The sequence below is a fragment of the Cervus canadensis genome, chromosome 6 (assembly GCF_019320065.1).
Source record: "Cervus canadensis isolate Bull #8, Minnesota chromosome 6, ASM1932006v1, whole genome shotgun sequence".
NCBI lineage: Eukaryota > Metazoa > Chordata > Mammalia > Artiodactyla > Cervidae > Cervus > Cervus canadensis.
This window is the reverse complement of record NC_057391.1, coordinates 3,952,668-3,970,310: the sequence shown is the minus strand read 5'-3', so window position 1 is coordinate 3,970,310 and position 17,643 is coordinate 3,952,668. Positions and strand designations below refer to the sequence as shown.

The 17,643-nt window shown below is 40.7% G+C and overlaps 1 protein-coding gene across 13 annotated transcripts in view; it reads left to right on the top strand.

Annotated features, from left to right (window-relative positions):
* Positions 1 to 17,643, top strand: part of LOC122442960 (SH3 domain-binding protein 1-like) — a 90,382-nt gene that overhangs the window by 26,124 nt on the left and 46,615 nt on the right. The window contains exon 4 of one of the 13 annotated variants that reach the window (XR_006269846.1): positions 1,414 to 2,621. The exons of the other annotated variants lie outside the window; for them this stretch is intronic. The gene's annotated coding sequence lies outside the window, so the exon portion shown is untranslated. Of the gene's footprint in view, positions 1 to 1,413; positions 2,622 to 17,643 lie in introns of those variants that run through there. 13 annotated transcript variants of the gene reach the window in all.

The following is a 17,643-nucleotide window of genomic DNA, read 5'->3' as shown; positions in this document are numbered from 1 at the left end:
GGCAACCTCTAGAACCAAGGCAAGCCCCTCCAGCTGACAGTCAGCAAAGAAGTGGGTACTTCAGTACTGCAACCATAAGGAACTGAGTTCTCCCAACTGTCCATGTGCTGGAGGATGTGAATTATCCCCTAGAGCCTTCAGAAAGAAATGCAGCCCTGCTGACACCTTGATTTTAACCAAGTGAGACTCATTCTAGACTTCTGACATGGAAAACTATAAGATAATAAATTTTTTGTTGCCTAAGAGACTAAAATAGTGGTAATTTGTTTGAGAAGCAATATAAAACTAATACATGGAAATAAAGACAAAAGCTTCATTTAATTTCATTCATTCATTTATTCAGTTTTCAACATTCATTGATCAGCTATAGTAAGCGAGGCTCTGAGCCAGTTGCTAGTAATAAAAGCATGAGTAAGATCCTGTCCTGGCTCTCAACTTATTTAGACAAAGTCAATGGAATGACCAGAAAAAATTTCAAACTACCTAAACAATTTGTTCTGGCTGAATTCTCTGAACTACTCCACCTCTCCTCTTGCCTGCAATTTCAAAACAATTAGTCATAGGAGAGGTGTGGCATGTTTTGCAAACTCACTGGCATGGATTTAGCATGAGCAATCTAAAGAAAAGCTAATGGATTTTCCCCCTTGTTCTATTTCCAATAAGATCTTGGCTTTGGTGCCCTTTGGGGTAGGGCTTCGGCCACTTAATAAACACATCATCATGCTGCCGGTGACACAGTGACATCCTTCTTCAGAAGAGTAGTCTGTTGGTGGTTGCCTAGGTCAGGGCTCCTCGAGCCTTGGTGTGCCTAAAAATCGTCTGGGAGGCTTGTTAAAACGCAGATTCCTGGGTTCCATTCCTGAGATTCTGATTCAGGAAGTCTGGCCTGGGGCCCAAGAATCTCGAATTCTTTTAAAATATTTGTTAATAAATAAATATTAATATGCATTTAATAATTTAAATATTAATATTAAAATATAGTAAATATTGAATTGTTCCAAGTCTTAGTTGTGACTTGAAGGATCTTTTTTTTTTTGGTTGCAATATGCGAGATCTTTAACAGCAATATGTGAACTCTTCACTTCAGCATGTGGGATCTAGTTCCCTGACCAGGGGTCAAAAACCAGGCCCTCTGCACTGGGAGCATGGCATCTTAGCCACAGGGTCACGGGGAGTCCCCAGAACCGGGCTTGCTAACCAGCTCCTGGATGATGCTTCCTGTCCACAGGCCTCACTTGCAGTGTCTTTGGTGGATCCCTCCTTATTTATTAATGAACATGGCTTATGGAGCCTGGATGGTCAGAAGCAGACAAACTTCGAGAACATGCAGCATCTCTGCCAGTTGGTGCCATACATTTGAACACCTGAGCCCTGACAGTCCTCCACCCTGGTCCTTCTCCTTTTGGTTCTCAGATGGGACTTCCCAGCCCTCCTTTGGTCACCCAAGATGCACAGCAACTTGCTGCAAACTCAGACCCCTGAGAGGTGAGGAAGAGGAGGACAGTATGCGTGGTGTTCTTCTAGCCTGTAAGTCTTGATGCCCTTGCATCATAAACAGCATCCTCACCGATAAGGCAAAATGAAACACTGAAGTCTTAACTTACGCAACTCAGCATGGGTGCAAAGGACGTGTCTCACTGAGGGACACGCAGAGGGATTACACAACACGCTCTGTACACTGAGACGACACATGATATGGCAGCCTCTCCTCAACTCCAGCAGTTAACCACTCACCAATCTCTGCTGTCCTTTATTTTCCTCCCTGCCGTCCTTCTATGAACTTTTTAAAGCCCAAGGATACCCTAGAATGTATTGACACAGACAACTGCGAATGAGTTACTGCTCAGTTCTCTGACATCGTCCTTCTCAGGATCAAGGACAAGATCTCATGTCCTTCCTGAGGTAGAAAATGGCCACAAGTCTTAATACATTCCAGGCAATAACCCTGGACTCCTAAAGTGAGTATTTGTACATATCTCATCATTTTGATTGGCTGTATGAATCCCAGTTCCTCTGTTTAAGATTCAGAAACATAAAATGGGATTTGGGTCTATTGCTTAGAACAATGCTGTTGAAATTCCCAGACACCCTCTTTGTCATTTAAAGAGGAAAAATATCATAAATAAGGGCTTTGTCAAATACTGCTTGCTTGATTAAAAGGAAAAAATCATGTTTCTTGTAAAAATTGGTTTTCACTGAAGTCTTCTTTCTAAACAAAAGATACTTCTAGAGTTTTAGGAAAATGGTTTATCTCTAGATGACTGTGGTATTATTTTCTTTATGCTCAGTCGCTTAGTTGTATCCAACTTTTTGTGACCCTTTCTTTATGCTAGGTTTTTACAAAATAAAAAAAACTTGGTTGACATATAGACTATTAATCTCATAGCAGGAGTAAAAGACCGTTATTTCTTTTATCTGTTAAATTAACGTTAGTGGGGTTTTTTGCTCATTTTTAAAAATTATAGTTGATGTAAAATATTGTATGTTACGGATTTGCAATATCGTGATTCAGTTTTTAAAGGCTATACTCCATTTATAGTTATTACCCTATACTGCCCCGCCCCCTTCCCTGTCCTAACTGGTAACCACTAGTTTGTTCTCTGTACCAGAGAGTCTGCCTCCTTTTTGTAATATTCACTAGTTTTGGGTTTTTTTTGATTCCACAAGTGAGTGATATACAGGATTTGTCTTTCTTTGTCTGACATTTCACTTAGCATAATGCCCTTCAAGTCTATCCATGTTGCTGCAAATGGCAAAATTTCATTCTTTTTAATGGTTGAGTAATATTCCATTGTACATATACAATAGACATATACAAACATCTTCTATATCCATTCATCTGTTGATGGATATTTAGGTTGATTCCATATAAGATTGCTTACCTTTCTTGGCATAAGAATTATTTATTGACATTAAAACTTTATATATCTGAACTTTAGTTTTATTTTGCTGTAAAGTAAAATTTCTTAACTTATTTTGTATCATGAACCTCTTTGGAAATCTGTTGATGTCTCCAGGCCTTTTCTAAGAATAATGTTTTATTTATTTATGTGTTTGGCTGGGCTGGGACTCAGCTATGGCATGTGGGATCTTCAATCTTTGTTGCAGCATTTTTTGCAGAGGGATCTTTTAGTTTCAGCCTGTGGGATCTTTGCAGCATGTGAACGCTTAGTTGCAGCATCTGGATCTAGTTCCTTGATCAGGGATAGAACCTGGGCCTCCTGCAATGGAGTGCAGAGTCTTGGCCACTGGACAACCAGGAAAGTTCCCAAGAATAATGCTTTAGATGCATTAAAAGCACCACTTATAGGGAAAAAATAAAAATAATTATTTAAAAATACAGTTACCTAAATATTAAATCAAATTTATGATACAGTAATATGCTTTTTTGGGCTTTCCTGGTAGCTAAGATGGTAAAGAAACTGCCTGCCGTGTGGGAGACCTGGGTTCGATCCCTGGTTGGGAAGATCCCCTGCAGCAGGGCCTGGCAGCCCTCTCCAGTATTCTTGCCTGGAGAATCCCATGGACAGGGAGCCTGGCGGGCTACAGTCCATGGGGTCGCAGAGAGTCGGACACGACTGAGCGACTAAGCACAGGTGCTTCTTTAAGTTATGGCCGAGCAGCCGGCTTACTGCCGACTGTAATGTTGATGTAGTGATGAGCAGAAACAGTATTTTGAGGTATCTGCAAGAACTAATGAATGGGTATGATTTCTGTTGGAGATATAAATACCCTTGTCTGTTACTGTGGTTTGCTGTCTGCATTCTTTTTTCTTAATTAGAGGATAATTACTCGACCATTGTGTGATTGTTTTTGCCATACTTTGACGTGAATCGGCATTAGGTACATGTGTGTCCCCTCCCTCTTCAATCCCGCTCCCACCTCCCTCCCCACCTCCGCTCTATGTTGTCCCAGAGCTCTGGCTCTGGGTTCCCGCGGCACACATCAGACGCCCGCTGGCTGGCTGTCTCACACATGGTAATGTGTATGTTCTCTCATATCATCCTACTTCTCCTTCCCGCTCTGGGTCCAAAGTGTCTGTGTCTCCTTTGCTGCCCTTTAAGTAGGGTCGTCAGTACTATCTTTCTAGATTCCATATTTATGCGTTAATATGTCTACATTTTTAATTGAAGGAAATTCTAAATTTCAAAGAGGTTAGTGAAAATACAATTATTCCCTTCCAGGCCCATAGCCTCCCTGCATGTTATGCTAAGTCACTTCAGTCATGTCTGACTTTGTGACCCTATGGACTGTAGCCTGCCAGGCTCGTCTGTCCATGAGATTCTCCAGGCAAGAATACTGGAGTGGATTGCCATTCCCTTCTCCAGGGGAACTTCCTGACTCATGGATCAAATCTGCATCTCTTACGTCTTTTCCTGAATTGGCAGGCGGGTTCTTTACCACTAGCACCACCTGGGAATCCTGAATTTTATCCATAAAACTGCATGGGGATCAGTAGACCACAGGTTGAGAAAATCAGCCTAAAGCCTCTTTTCATGAACTCTAAATTTTAATGCATTCCCAAAAGAGGATTTCTGTGAATCAGCCAGACTTTAATGAATGGAGACTATTGATGGAATTTCAGAAACTGTTATGATGAAAGTTTCTGACCCTCGTGAAGTTTTAATTACTCAGGTAACATAATGATTTATTGATTTTGACAATTTTCTAAAAAACACTGAAGTATGTATACCGAGTTATAAAAAATAGTTTATTCTCCCTCTCAACTTCCACTCTGTTACCAAGAAGGGAATCACTACTGACAGTGTGTTTGTGTGTGATCTATGTATTTTATAATTCTCTCACCATCATATGCCAGTGGGAACATGAGTGTATTACTTAGCAATAACTGGGGAGAAAAGACAATTTTTTTCCGCAAGTTTATATTTACAGTGCAGGTCCCAAAGAAAGATGAGCTGTATTTTCTCTCACATGCAAAAAAGTCCCAGGAAAGTTCTGTCAGATCTAGCTAGGGTCATATGTCAGCTTGGTCCAGGCACTTGGCTGGAAAGGTGTAGGGTTGGATCAGCTTAATACATGGGTACTTTTGCTGCAACCATGTAAATATGTGGGTTGAGCAATTCTGTGTTTCAGAAAGAACTGAGCAGATGTCTTCACTAACTGACCTTTAGAAAGCTGGTAACACTTTGTCCTCAGCCTGAAATAGAGCGGATATCTTCCTGGAGAATGAGAGAACCAGGTTTCCCTCTTCTTTCATTATGAACAAGGACCAAGAGCTCATTCTCTTTTAAAATAATCTCAGTGTTACATTTTCTGAGTAAAAAGTAATTCACAAGACATTGAGAATTTGAGGAAAAAATTTAAGTGCAGTAGAGCAGTAAAGTATCTTGCATCTTTTAAACCTGCTTATGCCCAGATCCCACTTCTGGTGCATGATCAGTTGTTTAGTCGTGTCCAACTCTTTGCGACCCCCTGGATTGTAACCCACCAGGCTTCTCTGTCCATGGCATTTTCCAGGCAAGAATACTGGAGCTGGTTGCCATTTCCTTCTCCAGGGCATCATCCCAACCTTGCATCTCCTGCATCTTCTTGCATTGGCAGGTGGATTCTTTACCACTGAGTCACCTGGAAAAGCCATCCCACTCCTGGAGACTCTGAAAAAATTTATTTGGGGTGTGCCCTGATCCTTGGGTATTTTAAAAATGTCCCAGGTTACTCTGACATCAAGCCCAAGTTGAGAAACTTTGACTCATCTCATATTCTTTTTAGCTATACAAGTAATGCATGAATACATTCTTGTTCATTTTTTCAAACATGGTTCTAATTTTCAAAGCATTTATCAAAGTACATGGAATCAGGAGTCTTAAAATCTGATGTGCAGTGGAATCACCTAGGAGAATATTTAACATGCAGATTTCCATGCTTGATCTGCTTTATTAAGTGTGAGGAGAGACCTAGGAATGTGTAATTTTTATAAATGCCCCTTTCCCCTTTTTTATTAAAACTTTTATTTTGAAATAATTTTATACTTACAGAAGAGTTGCAGAAAATTCCATTCATTGGGCCCCAAACATCTTACTTAACCATGGTACACTTAAAACCAAGAAGTTAACACTAATACAATACTATTAATTAAACTACAAACTTCACTTGGATTTCTCATTTTTCACACTCTTTTTTCTGTTCCAGGGTACCATATTACATTTAGTTGTCATTTCTCCTTAATCTTCATCAATCTATATGGTACTTGGGTCTTCACTTATCTTTCATAACCTTGATTCTTTTGAAGAATTTTAATTAGTTACCCCCAATTGATTTTGGTATGGAATTTTCCCAAGTTTTTTTTTTAATTGAAGAATAGTTGATTTACTCAGGTATACAACATAGTGATTCAAAATTTATATAGAATATACTCCATTTAGGTCTTCCCTTGTGGCTCAGCTGGTTAAGAATCCACCTGCAATGCAGGAAACCTGGGTTCCATCCCTGGGTTGGGAAGAGCCCCTGGAGAAGGGAAAGGCTACCCACGCCAGTATTCTGGCCTGGAGAATCCCATGGACTGTATAGCAAAGGAAAATCCCATGGACATGTGTCGCAAAGAGTCGGACACAACTGAGCGATTTTCACTTTCACAGTTTCACATACTCCATTTATAGTTACTGTAAGGTGTTGGCTATATTTCCTGTATGGTACAGTATTTTCTTGTGGTTTATGTATTATACACATAGTAGTTTGTACCTCTTAATTGCCTACCCCTATTTTGTCTTTCCCTCCTTCCTGCTCCTCACCGGTAACTACAAGTTCTGTGTATCAGTGAGTCTGTCTTGTTGTTGCTATTGTTAACTGTTGTTATATTCACTCATGTGTTTTATTTTTCAGATTCCACATAAGTGATAACATATAGAGCTTGTCTGTTTTGTCTGACATCTTTCACTAAGTATAACACCCTTCAGCATCCATGGTGCTGCAAATGGTAACACTTCATTCCTTGTATGACTGAGTAATGTTCCATTGCACATGTATACCACATCTTCCTATCCCGCTTTGGTGACCTCAAGTTTGCTTTCTATGTCTGTGAGTCTGTTTCTGCTTTGTAAATAAGTTCATTAGTATAAGATTCTAGATTCTACTTAATAAGTGATACCGTGATAGTTGTCTTTGTCTGACTTACTTCACTTAGTATGATAATCTCTAGGTTCATCCATGTTTATACCAATCCATTCTTTCTTTGGCTGAGTAATATTCCATTGTATATATATACCACATCCTCTTTATCTGTCAACGGATATTTAGGTTGCTTCCATGTTTTGGCTGTTATGAATAGTGCCGCTATGAACATTGGGGTGCGTGTATCATTTTGAATTAATTTTCTCCAAATGTATGCCTACGAGTTGGTTTGCTGGATCATATGGTAACTTTATTTTTTAAAGGAACTTTTGTACTATTACCCATAGTGGTTACACAAATTTACATTCCCACAAACAGTGTAGGAGGGTTCCTTTATCTTTATACCCTCTGCAGCATTTATTATTTGTAGACTTTTTGATAATGGCCATTCTGACTTGTATGAGGTGATATGTCGTTGTAATTTTGGTTTATATTTCTCTAATAATTAGTGATGTTGAGCATCTTTTCATGTGTCTATTTGTCATCTGTATTTCTTCTTTGAATACGTGTCTAATTAGGTCCTCCGTCCGTTTTTTTATTGGGTTGTTTGTTTTCTTGCTATTGAGCTGTGTTACTATTTGTATATTTTGGAAATTAAGCCCTTGTTGGTTGCATTGTTTGTAAATATTTTCTCCCATTCTGTAGGTTATTTTTGTTTTGCTTATGGTTTCCTTTCCTGTGCAAAACTTCAGAAGTTTGAATAGGTTTCATTTATTTATTTTTGCTTTTGTTTCTTTTGCCTTGGGAGACTGGCATAAGAAAACATTGGTACAATATATGTTACAGAATGTTTTTCCTATGTTCTCTTCCAGGAGTTTCATGGTTTCATGTCTTATATTTTAGTCTTTAAGCCATCTTGAGCTTTTTTTGTATGTGTTGTAAGGGAGTGCTCTAACTTCATGGATTTGCATGTGGCTACCCAGCTTCCCTACCACTTGCTGAAGAGACTGTCTTTTCCCCACTGTATATTCTTACTCCTTTGTCAACGATTAATTGACCATAGATGTGTGGATTTATTTCTGGGTTCTCTATTCTGTTGCCAGTACCACACTGTTTTGATTACTGTAGCTTTGTAGTATTGTCTGAAATCTGGAGGGATTATGCTTCCAATTTTGTTCTTTTTCCTCAGGATTGCCTTGGCAATTCTAGGTCTTTTGTTCCATATACATTTTAGGATTATTTGTTCTAGTTTTGTAAAAAATGTCATGGGTAACTTGATAGGGACTGCATTCAATCTGAAAATTGCTTTGTGTAGCATGTCCATTTTTAACAGTAGTAATTCCTCTACCCCAAGAGCATGGGCTGTCTTTCCACTTCTGTGAATTGTCCTCAGTTTCCTTTATTAATGTTTTACAGTTCTCAGCAGGTATGTCTTTCACCTCCTTCATCAGATTTATTCCTAAATGTTTTACTTTGTTTTTTATGCAATTTTAAATGAGATTCCTTAACTTTCTGATATTTCATTGTTAGCATAAGAAAATGCAACAGATTTCTGTATGTTAAACTGTGAGACTGTAGTAGTGAACAAAATAATGAGGTTCAAAGGAACTTATTTTGCATCAGGTACATTTTTTTTTAAATTTGGAAACATAAGACAAAATCATCTATGTGCCTCAGGAGATGAAGAAACAGATTAGGAGAGAAGGTGGCACTTGAGCCAGGTCTTGAAGAATGGATACATTTTTAGCAACTGAAAAATGAAGAAAGGGTTGTTTGAAGTACAAATTGGACACTTAATAAATGAAGTTGAAGTGCTTTCTAATAAACAATAGCAGTACAGCAAAATATCTGTCTTTTTGCAGTTCTTAAGAATAATCATTCATGATCATTTCCCCTTTTATTCTGAGCCAAGTGATTCCTTTGTTCTCTTCATTTCTTTATATTCTATAGGTAGTTGTTTTTTATTTAATAGAAATTCTCAGGTAAAGTACCTCGTTGGAAGCTTTGGATTTAGAGCTAACTAATATAAGAGGAGAATTTTTAATCAGTAAGCCCTAGAAAACACTAAGAAAAAACATTCTGACATTGAATTAGAAGTATGAAGTTATTCCACATTCTGGAAATGGAGGTGGTAGTGGTATGTATGTGAGTGTTTCACCTGTTCTGAGAATTTCTCAAATGAGCTGGTATTTCAATTAAGAAGTTAGTTAGCAGTTGTTTTAAAGGCCTTTCCCCAACCCCTTTTAAAGATAGACAGTGTACACCCACCCTTATCCCAAAACTCCTTCAACAAATAAGTTCTTTGACCTAATTGCTACCCTGAAAAAGTTCTAGACTGTCTTGAACTACATGTTTTATCTATCAGCTTCTCAAAATAACTAGATACCTAATAACACTTGTATTCATAAAGGTTTGGAATGGGAATTATCTAAGAAAAAAAATAATTCAATACAAATTAATTTAGTCTTATAGCCAGAGGGAAGATAGGGAGTACAAGTAAATTCTGAGGGCTTCGGTATTACATGAAATTACACATGAAGTGATTAGAACACAGTCAGTGTGCAGCTTGGCATCAAGTTTTAATTCTGCAGCAATTTGCCTTTAGTTAATGGAACTTTCCAGGTGGCGCTAGTGGTAAAGAATCCGCCAGCCAACGCAGGAGACGCAAGAGATGCGGGTTCAGTTCCCAGGTCGGGAAGATCCCCTGGTGTAGGAAATGGAAACCTGCTCCAGTATTCTTGCCTGGAAAATTCCAGGGACAGAGGAGCCTGGTGGGCTACAGTCCACTGGGCTGCAAAGAGCCGGACACGACTGAGCGACTGAGAACAGCAGCAGCCTTTAGCCAATAATAAATGTGACGGTAACCAGTAACTGTCCCTGGTTAATGTGAAACGATCCACGGAGGAGGAAGTACCAAGCATGTCATCACAGTGTATTTTCATTGTCTAAGATTGTTCAAACACAGCATCTAGCATTTCAAATGTCAGTAACTAAAAAACATTTTTAAAATGGAGCTCTTAACATTTTCATAGCACAGTAGCATCTCTTGTGTCACCCTGTCTTCAAAATCGTTTGTGAAAGTGGCAGACATTTGCGGTTGTCCTAATGACATCACTGAAAACCAAATGTTCTCAGTCTAGGACAGAGCCATCCATCAAGGAAGCTGCCATCGTCAAGTTACCAGATGGCAAAATGTTAGCTGTGACAGGGGCAGAACCGGAATGAGACCCAGGCTGTCCAGGCCTGGACTGTTTTTAAGGACACTGCCAGAACATCTTTTGAAAAGAGGGGGGAAAAAATCTTTAAAACATCTGTTAACCAACTTTTTGAGACACCAGCTCATCTGGCAAATTCTGGATACAGAGAAAATGCTCACATTCATGCCACCATCATTTCCATTTCCAGAAAGTTCTTAGTTTTGGTCTCTGTTAAACTGATTTCTCCTCCCCCCACGCACCACCCTCCCCCATGCTCTTCTGTGACAAAGCACCCTGTAAGCCCAGGAAAACAGCTTTGAAATTTCAGAACGCTGTGCTAGCACCTTCTCTCATAGGCACTCTGCTGTTTTCTCATGAGTCCACCTTGTTCTGCAGATTTTCCTCCTCTGTGGAAGTTTCCAGAAGGCCTTAATAAACCATAAGGGCAAGAGGGCCCAGTGTTTAGATCACTTCCCTGCTGAAAATTTTAGAATTCTCTGTGAATGGTCACTTTTTTATCTCACTGCCTGGCAGCATTCCTGACCCACCACATTCATTCAGTAGTATTTAAGTGAATAGATATATCAAATGTGTGTGTGTGTGTTTAATCTAGCCTGCTAAGGATGGTGAGGCTTTCCCCCCATATATTGTTTGTTATATCCCATGAATGGAAGTAATGATGTCAATTCAAGTTTTTTACCTCTTTTGCAAAGACAGATTAGTAAAACGGTCACTATTATTACATTGCACTACCTCTTCTAATACCAGAGCAGCTCAGAAACATGAATGTCTCCCCTCACTAAGTCTCACTTATATTACAGACAGCGTAGTACGCTTCTTTTCACCAGGAAATATGTGTTTCCCAGGCAGTGAGATGAAAGGGCTGATTTTTTTGCTTGTCCTGGAGTGGACTTCTCTTGGGGGTGGGTGAAAGAAGGAAAGGAGCAGATGGATCCCACCCTTACCTGCAGGCACACTGGTACTCTGGGCTAGACCCTAGACCCTGCTCCCAACCCCCGTGGGGAGCTGACAGTGTGTTAAAGCTGGTGGGACACTGAGGGAGTTTGTGTCCAATTGGCGGTTCTGCTGAGGCTGAAACGAGTTCAGGTAGGCGGGAAACTCCCTAGTTAGCTGTGGCGCAGGCAGGGAAGGCAACTGGGGCTCTTGGCCCTGTACACACGTGGAAGGCGCCTTCTTCCCGTGATGCGGCATGGCAGTCCTGAGTTTCCTCCACTTTTTGTTCCAGTTTAAGATTTTGCTCATGGAAACAATGTTCTAAACTTTCAGGTTCCTGGAGTTAGGAGGTGTTGTTATATTTCTTTCTGGATTGCAGAAAAATTGAAAAGCTGAATGATTAAAGAAAAAAATAACATATTTATGTGTTTTCTGTCATGTCAAGTTTTTTAAAAAAAGCAAGTTACAGAAAAATGTATAGAGATCAAACCCATTTTACATATGCGCAGTTTAAAAAAAGGTCTGAACTAAACTGTAAAAAGGTTATCCCTACAGGTGTGAGTAGGATTGGCTAGCAGGGTACGAGGGGGACTTTCATATTATTTTGCTAAATATTATTCTACTCTGTTATTTTTACAGTCACAGTGTAATCATGTATTCATGCGTAACTTGTTAAAAATTACATGAATTCAACAAAAAACCAGTATCTAAAATACACGGAGAACTCTCAAAACTCAATAGCACAAACAACAACCATTTCATTTAGAAAATGAGCAAAAAACCTGACAGACACATCACTGGGGAGGATATCCAGATGGCAAACAGCACATGAACAGATGTTCGATGTCATTAGGCATAAGAAAAATAAAAATTAAAACCACAATGAAATGTTATTACACACCAATCAGAATGGCTAAAGTAAAGGATAGTCAATACACCAAATTCTGACAAGCCTGTGAAAAAACTGGATCCCATTGCTTTTAGAAATGTGAAATGATGCAACCACGCTTGGAATTTTCTTACAAAACTAAACCTTGTACACTTAGGTGTTTATTCCAAAGAAATGAAAACTTCACGTAAAAATGATTGTTTGTAGCAGCTTTATTCATAATAGCTAAAAACTGGAATCGGCCCAGAGATCCTTTGATGGGTGAACAGCTTAACATATTGTGGTGTGCATGCTTCATGCAATCCCCTTGATACATGCAATGACTTGGATGCATCTCCATGGAATTATGCTGAATAAGAAAAACCAGTCTCAAAAGACTGCATTCTGTATGGTTCCATTTACCTAAGCCTTTGAGATGACAGAGTGGTGGTTGTCAGGGGTTAGAGGAATAGGAAGGGGGTGGAGGTGAGTGTGGTTATGAAAGGAATCCTTGTGATGGAACTGTTTTATATCCTGACTGTGGTTATGAACACATGAATTGACATGCAATAAAACCGCATATGACTAAATCCGCAGTACAAATGTGCCTGGGGAAATCCGATCAGCAGATTATGTCAGGATCACCAGATACGTCAATGCCAGTGTCATGGTGGTAGAACTGTACTATCGTTTTGCAAGATGTTGTTTGGAGAAAAACTAGGTAAAGAGCACATGGAATGTGTATCATTTCTTACCATTGCATGTGAACCCACAACTATCCCAAAACACTTTCCAATAAAAAAAAAAAAAGAACACCTCAAAGCGTTTAAATATATCTGTCAACTCTTGTCTGTAAAGTTGCAGGCAGAAGGCAGGTCCCGACTTCTGTACTGCCTCCAGTGAAAGGTTGAGGCATCTTTTCCACCTCACAGCAGACATTATCTTCCCAAACATGTTTCCCTTGCTCTTTCCCCTGAGCACAAAAGGGAGAACAGTGACTGATACTACCTCAGTGAATTCTTTTCTACAACCATACAATCTGATCATCATCTAGATCTAGATTTTCAGCCCCAGCTAAAGATGAGAACTATCGTGATTCCTTATTAACCTGCCAGTGGCAGCACCCTAACCCCAGATGATTAAGTCTCAGGAGTGAAATCTAGGCGCGGTGTTTCTGTCTGGTGTTTAAGCTTTCTGCATGATTGTGACGTCCAGCCAGGGTTGAGACTCACTCATCAGGGCAGTGATCACAGTGCTGGCTTTTAAAGGCACCCAGCCCGGATCCGCCTGTCTCACTTCAGCAACCTACACTTCTAGGACCAGAAGGGCATGTTTTTAGGGACTCACTTCCCTTCTGCAGTCAAAGCTGACACTGAGCATAAAACCTCAAGAGGAGGGTGTGTCCAGGGCAGAGCGGGTGGGGCAGTTCTAGAAGGCACACAGGCCTGTTCAGTGCTCTCCAGGTTGCGTACTTGGCGGAGTGTCTCTAAACCTGGCCGAAGCTCTGTTGCTGCTTCTGAGGTTGCTGAGAGGCCAAGCAAATAGTGGGCAGAGCCCTTGAGGAGTGGGAAGGGTCGGGGAGACGAACATCCTTGGGGGTTACAGGGCCTTCTTGGGCTCTGTCTCCATCTGAGAGCCTGTGGTCATACCACAGAAGGTTTTGGAATCTAAGGTTCTGAGACGGTCAGGGAGGGAAATGGGGGCTGGGGATTAATCTGCCTTCACAGTAGAAAAGAGGCTGAGGATTTGGTGTCCCCCTGCAGCGTATTGCTCGGTCAGGCAGTCACACTCCCAAACAGCCCTGGAGACCATGTAAAGGAAAACTCATTTAACAGCTCCTACCCATGGTGGGGCTTCCCAGGGGGCCTGCTAAGCAGGAGATGCAAGACATACATTTTTGATCTCTGGATGGGGAAGATTCCCTGGAGATGGAAATAGCGACCCACTGCAATACTCTTGCCTGGAGAATCCCATGGAAAAAGGACCCCGGTGGGTTACAGTCCATCGGGTCACAAAGACTTAGAAACAATTGAGGATGCATGCAACAATAACAATCTTGCAGCCATTCGCCTCTGGATGGCAAGCAGAGCTATTAAAAACTCTGCCCAATTATATCATAAGTACCTCAAGAATTTCTCAAATAACCCGAGCAAATTCCTCAGACTCTGCTAAAAGCTAAGCAGAGGAATAACAACTTTCTGGCCATTCACGCCTTCCCTCCACTGGTATTTATGAATTCCAGACATTTTCTTCATCTAAACCTAATTAATCTCCTGGTCTGAAGATCAGCGATATTAGTCTCTCCCACAACCCAACTGTGTCCCAGCATTCACAGTTGTCACCACTTAGATTCTGTCCCTAGGCTGCTGCTAAGGGTCCATTAAACAGTTTCCAAAAAGCCACATGCTACTTGACCCATATTCACTGTGTTTATAGAATCTCAAGTGCAGTTATTTAAACAGGTGCTGTTCATCTACATGCTGAGATTGTTTCATTTTGTTCTCTCACATGTTTGGCCTCCTTGCCTCATTTGGAGAAGGGAAGAAAATAAATTATTTTCTCTCATCCTTAGTTTTATTTATAATTGCAATCACTCCTCCTAAAAGACTGAAGGCGTCATTGTCAAGGGAAACAAAAGACTGAAAAGGCAAAGCAACTATTAATAGCCCCAGCTGCTTGTTACTGTCTGGACTGTGTGCAGAGGGATTCCAGGACTGCTGGTGCTGGCTGGGACCTTCCCTGGCTGTTCATTCTTAACCTCTTGCTCTTTCTTCTCTCCTCTGGTTTTGACCAAAAGTCACAAGGCAGTGATGTGTTTCTCCTAAAGCAGCTTCCAAACTAGGTGAAAACTCAGTCAAGGCTGTGGCAAATTCCCGCTTCTTACCTCTTTAGGTCAAAGTTGCTCAGGCTTTAAGATAAAACTTAAAAGATCAACCAGTCAGGCAGTATTTATGTGACCAAGTCCCAGTAAAACTCAGGCCACCGAGGCGCTGCCTTCAGCGTGTATGTGACACGTGGTTTCCAGAACAAATGAGCACTGCTCACAGCTCTGCTGGGAGAGGCAGCTGGAAGCTCCAGGGGTGGGACCCCGCTGGACACCACCCCAGGCCCCTCGTCCTGTAGCTGATCCTCATCTGTTTCTGCTTTCACTGTAACAAACCATAACCATCAGTGCAGCAGCTTTCAGCAAATTCTCAGAGTCCTTCTGGGAAACTATGGAGGCCAAGAATGGTCTTTCAGATCCCTACTCTTGCAGTTGTTCTCAGGGGTGGTCTTGTGGACATCGCTGACTTTTAGCTCTCATGATTAACGCTGAAACAGTCAAATGAACTTTTGGCCTTCAGCTAACTCATCTGGAAAGTGGGGACATGATCGTATCTGAGCTGCTGACCTTCACAGAATGAATAATAAGCTGAAACAACATATTTGAAAGTACATTGTGAGCCATAAAACACTTTGTAAATCTAAAGTTATTCATTGTGTCTCGCTGTCTGTTTCAAGGAATTCCTGGTGAGACAGTTAACTTTTAGATAGCAGAGCAGTAGAGGTTAATGGCCCAGGTTTTGGAGTCAGCCATGTCTGGCTTCAGTTTTTCCCATGTCTACTAATTATTGAGGCTACTTAATCTCTTAAGTTTTGCCTTCCTCATCTGCAACATAGAAGTAGTAATATTTGGCTCACACAGTCGTTGTAAGAATTAAATGACTCTCAAATGCTCAACACATAGAGTTATTATTTTTGATGACCCCCCACTATGTTGGCTAGCCAGTTATGGAGATGGGGGTTGGAGGATGGAGATAATTTGCTAAATTATTGCGTAAAACTCAACATATCATTGCTCTTTGCTTTACATTATTACTCCGATGTTTGTTAGTAAAGTTTTTTTAGAATACTAAGTAACTGCCTATATTAACAGAGTTAATATAACTTCGAAACTCTAATTTACCAGTAAAATATAATCAAGATTTCCTTTCATATGTCACTTTGGTTTTACTTAAGCACATATTGGTTGGTTGCTGTTTGATTGGTTAAGATTCCAGATTCTTCTTCATGCTGCTAATGACTGGATTCTAGTAAGAACTTATAGACTCACATAATAAGAATAGACACAGAAATTAGAATAGAGTTGGGGAAAATAGTGTGATGCCAGTATTTCTAAGAATATCTTTAAAATTTTTAGAGGACTTGATCAATTTTCCTTTCTTCTCTTGAAGACATGATTTCTTTCCCCTCTCCCTTCCCTCTTTCGAAGAAGAAAGTAATGTTTCCCTTTCCCCTAGAATGATTTGTGCCTGCCTTTCTCTGCATTTTTGTCCTTTTTTCCAACCTGACTCCTTGCTGAGAATTGGGTATGGTGTCATTGCCAGGCAGGGTTCTCATCTTCCTCTGAAGGGTACTCAAGCTGCTCTTGAAGAGCAAAATGTCCACAGACAAAACAGTCCACTTCTGTTTGAATGAATTGAAATTGGAATGGAGCACAATATTCTGACAACTCTGCCAGGACAGTCTTATCAAATGTGGGCCTAAGACAGACTTTCTATTTTGTTTTTCTTTTCTAACTCTTGAGTAGTGTGTGAAACTGATCTCAGTGTGTGAAACAGTATGTGAAGGGATCTGTTTCCACACCTCTTTTCACTGCTTCTGGCCCACATCTCAGCCTCTCTCTGGCCCTGAGCTTCACCCCATCTCTGGGGCTCACCTCTTCATGGGTTGTACCCTATTCTTCCCCCAACCCTGAGCTGCGCTCTCATTTCTGAGAGTCACCTGCCCTTGACTCCCGCTCCCATCTCTGAGCCTCCCTCTCTCTTACTTCCACCTTCCAGCCATCAGGAGAGAAGGAAGGAGAAAGGCATTACCATAACCCTTTAGGGATGACCACCGGAAAGCACACACGCCTCTTTTCGTATTCCACTGGTCACACTCAGGTTACAGGGCCACACTAAGCTGCAGGGCTCTTAATTCTGGTCTCCGTGCACATTCTCTGCCAGTACAAATTCACCTGCTTTACAGGGATTTTCTTTCTTCCTTTCTATTTTTTTAAAATGGACTTAGTGGGTTTTTAAAAAAATATTTATTTGGCTGTAGTGGGTCTTAGTTGTAGCACATAGGGTCTTTAGTTGCGGCATGTGGGGTCTACTTCCCTGACCAGGGATCAGACCTGGGCTCCCGGCACTGGGAATGCAGTGTCTTAGCCACTGGACCACTAGGGGAGTCCCTGCAGTGGTTTTCAACAGTATATTTTGTGTTGTTCCCTAGGATTTTGCACCATTTTTTTCCTGCTCATCAACGATATGTGGCCGCTGCAGAAAATTTAGAAAGCACATAAGGCTGCTAAGGGGGCAGTAAAAATACGACTTACGAGCTTATCATCCAGGAGGAGCATTTATTCCGATTTCTGGCATGTTTCCTTCCAGGACTTTCTCTCTACGTTTCTTTTCTCTACCTAGCTAGGGTTAAGTTGTAAATGCAATTTTGTACTTCTCCTGTTTTTTTTTTTTTTCCACTTATTGGTCCCTCTAGCGTCTAACTGGGTAGGGTTTTCACCTAAAAGAAGTG